The following is a 12,664-nucleotide window of genomic DNA, read 5'->3' on the forward strand; positions in this document are numbered from 1 at the left end:
TATGCAGGAGACAGGCAGAATCTGGTCCTCTGGGGTTGATGAATAATTACTCCATTTAACTGGCAAAGCAACCTGAAGACCAGGGTTTTCGTTATATAGACGGCAGCTGAGGATCAGAGACAAGTCATTTCCCCAGGCTCCTGAGCTCATGGGATTTCAACCCTGTTGTCTGGCTGGCTCTCAGCAAACCTCTTTACCAGTGGGCCTCATGTATTCCACTGGCCTGGGTGTTTTGATGACTTGCTTCCAACTCCCAAATGTCGGGATTCTGGGTGTGTGGCCACACTCTGCTCTCCAGTTATATTTTTAGTCTTCATGGCTAGCTTCTTAACCTTTTTTTTTTCTCCTTTCCTCTCCTGCTCCCTCTTTGACACACAATGTTCACACACACACACACACACACACACACACACACACACACACACACACACACACACCGTTAGTACTCCCAGCTCTTGATCAAAGGCAATAAGGCAATTGTTTAAGAAATAAGCCTTTACCCCCACCTCAGTTAGGGACTGCCAACCTTCACAACTTGTTCCTAGACTACAGAGGCATTATTCTTATTCCTGTCTGAAGGTGCTTCCCTTTGCTGTGGCATGTGTGTGTGTGTGTGTGGGTGGGGTGGGGGGTGGGCATGGGTCTGAAGGGGTCTGGGTGGAAGCTCAACTGACTCCTTCACTGCTTCTTTTCCCTCTGTCCTGTGAGGCATTTCCACAGATGCCTTGGACATCACGACTCTGACCTGAAGGTCCGATCTGGGCTGGCCCTTGAGAAACAGTTTGGTGGAGGAATCAGAGGGGAATCATCACGGAGGGACCGACACAGGACTGGGTGGTAGAAGGGAATACAGGGAGCGCAGAACAGGGCAGGTATTGAGAGATTAATGCCTTTAAGGGTCAGTGTGCAGTAAATGAAAACAAACAGAAAGCAGCCAGATCTGATGGCATATGCCACTAGCCTCAGTTATTCAGCAGGCTGAGGCAGGAGGATTGCTCGAGTCCAGGAATTTAAAGCCAGCCTGGCATACAGATCTCATCTCAAAAACGAACAAAACTTTAACTTTGGCGTGGAGTATACCTTAATGGTAGATCATTTGCCTAGTACGCACGAGGGCCCAGGTTTTGTTACCAATACCTCAAAACCAAGAGGAACTGTTATTATTCCCAGAAAACTCTTCTCTTGAACTGTTATCATTGAAGACTGGAGCTGCCCTATTGAAAGTGCATTTGACCTCTACCTAACCAGAAGGGATGAAGGGAAGGAATCCTTTGGGGAGGAGGGAGGCCTCTCGGAAATATGGTCAATTGGCAAAACTGGGAAGATAATTCTCCAAATCCTTTTCCAGTCGAGAATTAATTTCTTTCTCCTAGAAACCCAGAGGAAGGATCATGCTCTCGAGAGAAACCAGCACAATGTCACACGGCCATCAGTGACCCAAGTAGGAGTGTTGCCATGCCTGCCCACCCAAGAGTTCCCTTAAACTCTTGTTGAAACTTATGGGCCGATATTAATAACGATGTTTTTAACTGCAAAGAAGGAGTAATTTAGGATCATAAAGGCTGTCGGTTGCATTGAATGGCAATTTAATCCTGCGGTTTAGGATGTTAAAAGATGGATGGATGAGCAGTATACTTGAGGTCATTTCTACAGTGACAAAGTTGTAGATACTGTCACTCTGCTTTTGTTTGTTTTGTTTTGTCCCTTGTTTGGATTCTAGAAGGAAGTGTTGAAGTGCAGTTGGAGGCCAATACTAACAAGGATGTAGTTTTCCCATACATGTCCTCAGACTCTTTTCACCACATCTGAAGATTTGCATAATCCTCTGCTAAAGTCACCTACATTCTCTGGTCTAGCTTTCCTTAAATCTGTCCCTTTGTTGCATCCATTATGTTCCCTCTGATATTTTCCTGAAGACATTTACTGCTCACCTATTGTATGCCAGGCAGTACCTCATCATGTATGTCATGTCTGCTTAAAAATGTGTATGTGTGTGCATATGTGTGTCTGTGTGTGTAGACGTGTGTATGTGTGTTTGTGTGTGTAGATGTATATATGTGTGTGTGTGGTTGTGTGGATGTGTCTGTGTGTGTATGTCTGTGTGTGTTTGTGTATGTCTGTGTGTGTATATGTGTGTCTATGTGTGGATGTATCTGTGCGTATGTGTATGTATTCTCTGTGTGTGTATGTGTTTATGTATGTGTATATGTGTCTGTATGTTTATATGTGAGTGTGTATTCTCTGTGTGTGTATGTGTGTGCATATGTGTGTCTGTGTGTGTAGACATGTGTATGTGTGTGTGGTTGTGTGGATGTGTCTGTGTGTGTATGTCTGTGTGTGTTTGTGTGTGTATATGTGTGTCTGCGTGTATATATGTGTCTGTCTTTGTGTGTATATGTAGTGTCTATATGTGGATGTGTCTGTATGTATATGCGTATATGTGTATGTATTCTCTGTTTGTGTATGTGTGTTTATGTATGTGTATATGTGTCTTATGTGTGTCTGTGTGTGTGTATGTGTGTGTCTGCATGTGTATGTGTCCGTATGTTTGTTTATATGTGAGTGTGTATGTGTGTGTATTCTCTGTGTGTGTATGTGTGCTTATGTGTGTGTATGTGTATGTGTGTGTGAATGTATATGTGTATATGTGTATGTACAGACACGCAGAGACAGCACTTTGGAGGTAGAGGCAGGAGGATTGCAACAGAGTCCAAGCCAGCTACAGTTACATTGCAAGAGAAAACATGAAAAGGAGCCAGGGGTGTGTGTGTGTGTGTGTGTGTGTGTGTGTGTGTGTGTGTGTGTGTCTTTAATCGCAGCACTTAGAGAGAGTCCCAGACAACCAGGGCTCCACAGAGAAACCCTGTTGGAAAACCAAAAACTGAAAACAGCCCCCCAACAAAGAAACAAAATTAACAAAATGCATACATATTTGTTATAAAACAATATATTTGAAAATGTCAAAATAATCAAAAGAAAAAATTCACCCATAGTCTCATCACCCTGCCACACCTCCCACACATACATCCCCCTATCCCCACATATACACACTGTTGGTATTCTCTCTAAGCTCCACCCCCACAGCTACCTGGCAACAGCCAGGTATGCTCCTCCCCACCGTTGCCTAGCAAAAGCCAGCTGTGCCTGACTATATAAGGGGCTGCTTGCCCCCTCATTTTCCTCTTACCCCCCTCTTACTCTTTGTTCTTCTCTGTTCTTGCCCCCTGCCCACGTGCCCATGGCTGGCCGCCTTTCCTCTCCTCTCCTCTCCTTCTCTCATTAAACCTCTCCACATGGAACCATGTTGTCTGTGTCTGTTCTGTCCAGGCACGGGCTGAGATTTAAAACTCTAAAACACACACACACACACACACACACACACACACACACACACACCCCTACCCCCACCCATATACACAGACACACACACACTTTGACAGACACACACATACAGACACACACACACATACATATACCCCCCATAAACCCCTACCTCTACCCATATACATACAGACATACACACACACACATACAGATACCTCCCACACACATAAACCCCTACCTCCACCCATACACACACACACACACACACACACACACAGAGCCCCCACCCTCATCCACAGACACACACATACAGACACTTTGGGACACCCTCCCCCAATCGCACCACCAATTATGCACCAACTTTATGGATAGGAAAACCAAATCCTAGACAGGATGAGTAAGTTGCTGAAGGATGTACAAGTTCCAGTCACTACTGAGTGGTCCAAGGCAAGAATCTACAATGAGCCTTTCGGTGAGACACTCAAAATTGCTCTACTGACCTTGGCTACCTGGTTGGGGGGGGGTCAATTCCTCCAAGAATGGCAGGACAAAGAAACACCCTTTGCTCCCTTGGTGGGGATGGCCTCAGTCTCAATCAACAGAGCAAACCGGTTCTTCCATTGCCTGGGGTCCTGGGGTGTGTGTATGTGTGTGTGTGTGTGTGTGTGTGTGTGTGTGTGTGTGTGTGTAGTGGGGGATCCCAAGGTTACCAGGTGAGAGAGACAGAGTCAGAGAGACAAAAGGGGGGAGGAGAGGGAAGAAGAGAGGAGAGAAAGAGAGGTGAGAGGAGAGGGGGAGGAGAGACAGAAAAAGACGAACAAGGAGAGGAGAGAGGATCAAGAGGGAGAGAAGAGAAAGAGGAGAGAGAGAAAGGGGGAAGAGAGGGAGAAAGGAAGGGGGAGAGAGAGAGAGAGAGAGAGAGAGAGAGGAGGGAGAGGGGAGAAGAGAGGAGAGGAGAGAGTCTGTATAGCTTTTGGCACGCAGCCACCGACCCTGTCTCTGTCCGCTCCACGTGGGGGCAACCAGCAGGCTGTTTGTGTAGCTGGAGAAACAAAGGAAGGGTGGGGCAGCGAGGCTGTCCTCAGGGAGGCGGCTTTCCCTTCACTTCTAGAATGACTGTGTGTCTCCTGAGACAAGTGACCTGGTGGACGTGGTAGGACCTCGGTCCTGATCTAGGACCAGTCAACTCTTCCAACACTTTCCTCTGTTTTTATCGAGTTTGCTGGTCGCTTTACTCCGCAATCTTTTGAGTCACATGAAATGACAAAAGACTAAAACAAAGATGGACCCTCAAGTTAATTTAAGGGAATTTTTATTTATTTATTTATGTTTTTATTCAGTCGGGCTTGAAGTTCCCCTCCCTCCACCTCACTTCACAAATAGCCAGAGGCAAAGGCTCTCTGGAGCATTTACTGATGCTGGCACCTGTTGTGGATCTTTGAGTAATGAATGGAGCTTGTCTATGGTTTAAAATTTAAACATAGCAACCACACGATTCTTCCAGAGTTAGTTTTCCACCTAGCTTTCTATCTGTGGGCTTTGTTAATGCTAGGGCTCCGGCTCTATCTACTCGATTCATTTTTGCTGTGGTATAAGTTTTCTGCTTCCTGCTCACATCATGGTATGTTTAGTTCTTGGACATTTAGGCTCCTAAATTTTTTCTCCTTTCTCCCCCCACTCTCCCTCCCTCCCTCCCTCCCTCCTCCCTCCTTCCTTCTCCCTCCCTTTCTCCCTTCCTCTATCCCTCCCTCCCCCTCCCTCTCTCTCCCTCTCTTGCCCTCTCCCTTCTCCCACTCCTTCCCCCTCCCTCTTCCCTCTCGCCTAGGGGCAGAGGCAGGCAGATCTCTGAGAGTTCCTGGACAGCTAGAGCCATAGAATGAAGCCCTATCTCAAAACAACAACCCCCCCCCCCAAACAAACAAACAAAATCCCCACTTTTTAAAAATTGCCAAACTGGGGGCTGGGGATTTAGCTCAGTGGTAGAGCGCTTACCTAGGAAGCGCAAGGCCCTGGGTTCGGTCCCCAGCTCCAAAAAAAAAAAAAAAAAAAAAAAATTGCCAAACTGTTTTCCAGGATGGCTGTACAGTTTTGTCTTCATCAATAGTTCTAAGAGCACAGTTCTGTTTCCTCACAATTATTTGATATTTAGAGTATTTTTTAAAATTTTAGCTATTAGTATTATTTTTAAAAGAGTTACTTACTTTTTCTTATGTGTGAGTGTCTGTGCATATGTGTGGGCAGCGTAGTCAGAAGAGGGCATTGAGGGGCTGGAGAGATGGCTCAGTGGTTAAGAGCACTGACTGCTCTTCCAGAGGTCCTGAGTTCAATTTCCAGCAACCACATGGTGGCTCACAACCATCTGTAATGGGATCCGATGCCCTCTTCTGGTGTCTGAAGACAGCTACAGTGTACTCATATATAATAAATAAATAAATCTTAAAAAAAAAAAGAAGGGGTTGGGGATTTAGCTCAGCGGTAGAACGCTTGCCTAGCGAGCGCAAGGCCCTGGGTTCGGTCCCCAGCTCCGAAAAAAAAAAAAAAAAAAAAAGAGGGCATTGAAGCCCCTCAAGCAGCCAGTATTCTTAACCACTGAGCCAGCTCTTCAGTTCCTGACATTTGTCTCTCTGAGTCTTATTATATTTAACGTGATGATCTCCACTTCCACCGGTTTTCCTGCAAATGCCATGACCTCATTCTTTTTTTTTTTTAGATTTATTTATTAGATTGAAAAAATAGAAAAAGAATACAACTCAGGAGGAGACCACATGTGTGTGTAACAATGCCAGTTTTTCTGAGGCCCTGGAATGTGAAAAGTGGAGAGGAGAATCAGGAGTTCATGGTCACCCTTGGCTACACAGAGAGCTGGAGGTCAGCCAGAAGTACAGAAAAACCCGTGTAAAAATAAGCCAGGCCTGGTGGCTCAGGGCTTTAATCCCAGCACTTCAGAGGCAGGCAGATCTCTGTGAGTTCAAGTTCAAGGCCAGCCTGCTTTATATAGCAAGGCCCAGGTCAGCCTGGGGAATTTTGAGACCTTTATTCACTTGAATAAATAAATCAGGAACAAAAACTCCATTGTTCATGTTTTACATTTTCCTTATTCATTTTTTTAAAAAAAATGACATTCATTTTTAAAAGATTTATGGGAGATAGGGGGCATACACGCTATGGCTTGCATATGGAGGTCAGGAGACAACTTGCAGGTATCAGGTCTCTCCTTCTACCATGGTGGGTCTTGATAATTGAACTCAGGTCATTGTGTGGGATGGTGGCAAGTGCTTTTACCTGCTAAGTCATTGCCCCAGCGTATTCTGCTTTTGATGGACATCTAAACTAGTTCCATATCTTGGCGATTAGGAAGCGTGTGCCAAGCCTTTGAATTAAGCAGTCAGGAGGCAGGTGGATCTCTGTGAGTTTAAGGCCAGCCTGGTCTTCAAAGTGAGTTCCAGGACAGTCAGATCTACATGAAGAAACCCTGCCTCAAACAAACAAACAAACAAACAAACAAACAAACAAACAAACAATATAGTGTGCCAATATATATGGTTGTCCAATACGTCTGGGTGTGCTGACTAATAATTCTTTCTACATGTATCTGGGAGTAGTCTAGCTGGGTCAAATGCTAGTTCTGTGTTTGTTTTTTTGAAGAAAGTCCTTAGCAATTTCCATAGCGGACACACTTGTTCACACTCCCACGAGCAGAGAGCGGTTTTTTCTTCACATCCTCAACATTTGATTTTCCTTAGTTTGGCTCTAACTTTTTTTTTTTTTTTTGGTTCTTTTTTTTTTTTTTTTCTGGAGCTGGGGACCGAACCCAGGGCCTTGTGCTTCCTAGGCAAGCGCTCTACCACTGAGCTAAATCCCCAACCCTTGGCTCTAACTTTTGAGACGAGATCCTTGTTAAATAGTCCCGACTGGCCCAGAATTTGCTATGTATACCAAAGTAGCTTGGATATTGGGAGTTTCTCCTGCTTCTGCCTCTTGAGTTCTGGAATCAGATGCATGCACTACCTCGCTTGGCTGAGAAGCATTTAATTTCTAATCATCCCATTTGTCAACTTCTGTTTTTTTGTTTTTGTTTGTTTTTGGAGGAAGAGTCTCACTATGTAGCTAGCAGGGTCGTACAGATTATCTTGACCAAACAGTCATCTGTATAGCAAAATTTGCTGCCGAGCCCTGGGTTTCCTTCCTTCCTTTCTTTTAAAATTTTAAAACTATATATGTATGGATGTTCTGTGTGCATGCACGTCTGTGCACCACTTGCACACCTGGTACCTACAGAGGCCAGGAGACGGAATTGAATCCGCTGGAAATGGCACTACAGGTGGTGTCAGATGTCATGTGGACAATGCTTTCAAACATGGGTCCTCTGGAAGAGCAGAACAGTTAAGTAGGTAAAAGCACTTGCCACCATGCCACATAGTGACCTGAGTCCAATTGTCAGGACCCATGGTAGGAGAGACCTGATTCCCGGAAATTGTCCCCTGACCTCCACATGCTGTCACTCATGTCATCCTGGGTTTCTTTTCTCTTATGGGACAAGTCTGAGTCAGTTAGTCTGACCTTGGGAAGTAACCATCAGAGGCCAGGAGAGGTTGTTGTATCCTCTAGAGCTAAAGTTATGCTGTAAGTGAGGATACATACATGCGTGGCACATGTTTACAGCTGGTTCTGTTTCCACCATGTGGGTCCTAGGACAGAATTCAAGTCATCATGTTTGCTGGTAAACCCTTTTACCTGCTAAGCCACCTCGCTAATCTTGCTGCACCCCCAACCGCCGCCCCTCCCAGTGCGTTTTGAACATCTGCTTTGAGTCACATGTTTGCTCTGCTCAGGATACCATAGAGATAAGGCCAGGAGCTAAGGCAAGAAGGAGAATTTCCTCCTGGGCAATGCAAAGAAGTTGGGAAAGAGCCCAGCAGGCGTTCTGGGTCAAAGTGCAGTGGAACAGATGGCTGCTAGGAAGAGCCTTCTGGAACGCCTTTCACCTGGTAGGAGGAAAGGTGTTGGAGGAGTAGTTGAGATCAAGGGAATGAACTCCAAGGATGGTGAATTCCCGTATCTCCCTTAATCCCTCCATCTGTATCCTCTTTTGTGGCTTTTTCTCTGTTAGTATACAGAGGTGGAGGCCGCTGCAATGCCAGTGAACAGACTCCTACGAAACCAGGAAGCAGCAGGAAGAAAAGGGGAGAGGTTGGATTATAGGTGACTCTGCCTCCTCAACCTCTGTTCTCCCCTTCTGCGCGCTCTCTCTCTCCTTTCCTCCCCTACCTCTCCCTCCTTCTACCCTTCCTTCATTCGCATGTATCCCAGGTAGAGGAAGACCTCGAATTCCTGATTTTCTTTCCTGCATCCCACGTGCTGGGAACTCCAGGCGTGTGCCACCATGCCCTGTTTAAATCCTCAGTTTTCATCGGGAGGACCGTATAGGATAAACATTTTATATTCTAGTGAGCTTGGTGTGGTGTGGCTAGTGGCTGAATTTTTGTTGTTGTTGTTGTTGTTGGTTTTGTTTTGTTTGTTTGTTTTGGTCTTTTGAGATAGGATTTCTCTGTGTAGCCCTGGCTGTCCTGGAACTTGCTCTTTGACCAGACTGTCCTTGAACTCAGAGATTCACCTGCCTCTGCCTCCCCAGTGCTGGGATTAAAGAAGTGCGTCACCACTGCCTGGCCATAGGTGACTGCATTTTAAAGGATAAGACATGGTGTAGGGGGACTGTGGTTGAGATGGGCAGCCTTCATGGACCATGCAGATAATGACAGCATCTTAGGGATGGCAGCGTGACCATCCTGTGCCCTTGATGAAGTCATAGCAGAGCAAAGGCCTGGCTTTTACATAGAATGAAATCAAGATCTCTTTCCTCCGTGTTCCTCTAAGAGCAGGGAAATCTGTTTTGTCACAAAGTAGCAGAAACCACAGATAAAGCTAAAACACAGGAGCTGGTAGAGGTGTGGGGAGGTGTCTACCAGTTTTGTTTGTTATACCCTAGGCAGGATTTGTTAAAATATGGCCTTTGGACCATGTCCAATATAATAATCACTACAGGGATGTGAAAGGAGGTGCAGTCCCCTCTAGCAACCCCTAAGTTGGCCCTGATGGCGGGTTCTCCTTCCACAGTGTCTTCAGGGTTACCTGTCCTCCAAGAAGCCCCCAGAGCTGCCTGCTTCCACCAGTGATGACTTCCTCTGCCTCACAGTTTCCTCCAAGAGGTCACACGAGTGCCATGCAAGCCAAGCTATGCCATGCTGACTCAGCCCACCATCAGTCCTCACCCTGATCACAAAGTCCTTCCTGAACCGGCCAGTCTCCTGTCCCAGACGCTTGTCATTCGGCTGCACACAGTTCTGGCTCCACCAAAGCCAACATCTTTCTTCCTAAGTGCTTTTGCCCAAGCTACTCCATCCATTCAGGGCTTCCATACCTTAGACTCTGATTCTCAGCTTTTATGTCAGTTTTCAGGGAGTTCGGTGTTCTCTGAACTCCAGGATGGGCCAAGTGGCTCTTGTGCACATACTGTGACTCCCTGTTCTCGGTGCTCATCCCAGTTATATTAAGTAATTGACATTTATTTGTCTCTCCCACTCTTCTCTAAGTTCCCCACAGCTGGGGATGTGCCTGTTTTTTTGATCACTGATGTACCCTAAGAACACAGCAAGGGCCTGACACTTAAGCAGAGCTCAAGAACTGATTGTTGGTGAGTGAATGTCTCCTTGATTTCTGACACTCCAGAGAGTCCCCTGGCTGTCCACTCTTCCTCCCTCCATCATCTGTCTGTCCTGCTTGCAGACAACATTACAGCTAGTGATGAGCACTGGACACAGGATGCATTGACATGGTTGAAAACCATCTGGAGCTGAAAGGAGAGCTCAACAAAAGACAAAGACCGTTGTCATGACTGCAGCCATCAATGATGTCTAACTCACAAAACCTACTAGCCAGAGTCCATGGCTGGCAATCTACACTGGAGCCTCTTACCTACAGCTGTGTGTCCCATGGCTGCACTTACCTATGGTGAGCTGTGGTCTGAAAATATTAACAAAAATATTCAGAAATAAACAATTTATCACCTCCCCCATCGTGGGACAGAGTCTCACTTTGTAGCTCTGTCTGTTCCGGAACTTGCTCTGTAGACCAGGCTGGCTTCAAATTCACATAGATTCTCCTGTCTTTGCCTTTGGAGTGCTGGAATTAAAATTGTATGCCACCATGCCAGGCTTGGATACATGATTTTAAAATTGCTGTTGTGATTACATGGTGAAGTTTCAAGCCATCCTGGCCATCCTCTCCCGAGTGTAAATCAAATTTTTGTCTAGTGCATTGATACTATATGTTCTATTCATCCAGCGATGGCAAGGAGAGGAGAGGGAGAATGAGAGAACACTTCTATTGTAGTAATTATGATGGTTGATTAGCAGTTATTGATGTTAATCTCTTACTGTGCTTAATTTATGATTAATCTTTACCTCAGTGTTTATATATAGGGAAAACGTATTGTAGGTAGGGGTTGGTACTCCCTGAATTTCAGGTAGACATGGTGGTCATTCATGTCAGTGGTGACAGAAGCCTGGAGACATTGCTCCACACTGCTACTGGAAGCAGCATGAGAAACTCTCATAACCTTTTCAGGACCTTGGTTCAGGTAAAACAAGATTCTTGTCTTTGACTCAGAAACGAATTTCAGGACTAGTCTGTATGAAGCCAAGTTCATTGAAGATATTTCAGTGCAGATTTTAAGTATAAAAGTTAAGTGAAAGAGATGCTTGGGAAAAGAGTAAGTCCTACCCACATGGGCAGTTTGCAGCTAGGTGTCCTGGAGTTAGCTACATAGACCTTCTTCACGGCTCTCAAGTTAGGTCTCAGAAGCTGTGTAGAAACCTCTTACTGGGCATGGTGGTGCACAACTCTTTAGTCCTAGCATTCAGGAGATACAGAGCCAGTCTGGTCTAAACACTGAGTTCCAAGACGGCTAAGACTACATAGTAAGACAAAGTAAAACAAAAAACAAACAAGAGTAAAAAAAACCAAAGTAAAAAAAATAGAAGAAAAAGAAAGAAAAGAAAAGAGAAGCTGGAGAGGTGGCTCAGAGGATAAAAGCACTGACTGCTCTTCAGAGGTCATGAGTTCAAATCCCAGCACTTAACTGACTGTAACTCCCACTCAAGAAGACCCCTCACCCTCCTCTGGCCTCTGTAGGCACTGCACTCATGTGGCCTACACTCACAGAGAACTAAAAACAAAATCTCTCTCTCTGCTCAGAGAGTTTGGTGCATGGAACACAAAGTGTATTGCATTATTAAGAAAGGAAAAAAAGAAAGAGAGAAAGAAAGACAGGCAGACAGACAGAAAGAAAGGGAGTTATCTCTTTTTGTCTGTGTGTGCATGTAGATCTGTGCATGCACACACGTGAACATGTGTCACATCATGTGGGTAGAGGTCACCGACTCCTTGTGGGAGTCCTTTCTCTCTTTCCACCTTCTGGGCTTGTATTCAGGTTGCCGGGCTTGGTAGCCTGCACCTTATCCACATTACTATCTCCCAGCCCTTTTCTCTTTGATAAGTGGAATTACAGGGTGACTCTGATGCCTGCTTGGATTGAGTACAATCTGATAAAATGAAAGCAGAAGCCACTGGGGTGGCACAAGTGGCTAAACACGTTTTCACTAGAAAGAGAGCGTCTGGTGAGATTCCCAGAGAATCGCAGCTTTCTAGCTGGAGAAGTAAAAGCCTTAAGCAAGTGTAATTGTGTTGGACTTCCTGATTTTCAGCTGCCTAGAGCTTTCAACAAAGGCTAGAATGAAGGCATTCTTCCGTCCTTCCTTCCTTCCTTCTTTCCTTCCTTCCTTCCTTCCTTCTTTCCTTCCTTCCTCCATTCCTTCCTTTCCGTGTTTCCACAACTGACCCTGTGTTTCTGTTCTGCCTCATTAGGAGATGTGAGAGCATGGAGGACTACTGTACTCTAAATAATGGTGGACAGCTATAGATTCAGTAATATGCTTAAAGCAAGTTACTAACATATTGATTAATAATAAAGGCTTAGCATGTAGCCAAGCTGTCATGTAATACAACCTAATGAGTGAGTAAGTAGATGCTAAGCTGGTGTTAGGAGGTAATTAAATTGTCAGTGGATAATCATATACCAAATACTCCGGAGTTAACTGATAACCAAGGGATTAATTTACAACCAGGATCTTGGCAGATCATGGCTAAACTATTGGCGAAGGTGAGAGAATTGATAGGCGTTTTGTGTATGTTAAAAGAAATAGAGCCAGCCAAAAGCTCATAAAGTCTGTAGAAATAACGTGTTTAATGAGAAGTGTGAAGTCATCAGCAGGTCCCAAGACTT

The 12,664-nt window shown here is 45.2% G+C and overlaps 1 protein-coding gene across 1 annotated transcript in view; it reads left to right on the plus strand.

The window, feature by feature from the left end:
• Nucleotides 1-12,664, plus strand: part of Tut4 (terminal uridylyl transferase 4) — a 180,483-nt gene that overhangs the window by 397 nt on the left and 167,422 nt on the right. The window lies entirely within an intron of this gene.

Source organism: Rattus norvegicus, chromosome 5, assembly GCF_021556685.1.
Source record: "Rattus norvegicus strain SHRSP/BbbUtx chromosome 5, alternate assembly SHRSP_T2T, whole genome shotgun sequence".
NCBI lineage: Eukaryota > Metazoa > Chordata > Mammalia > Rodentia > Muridae > Rattus > Rattus norvegicus.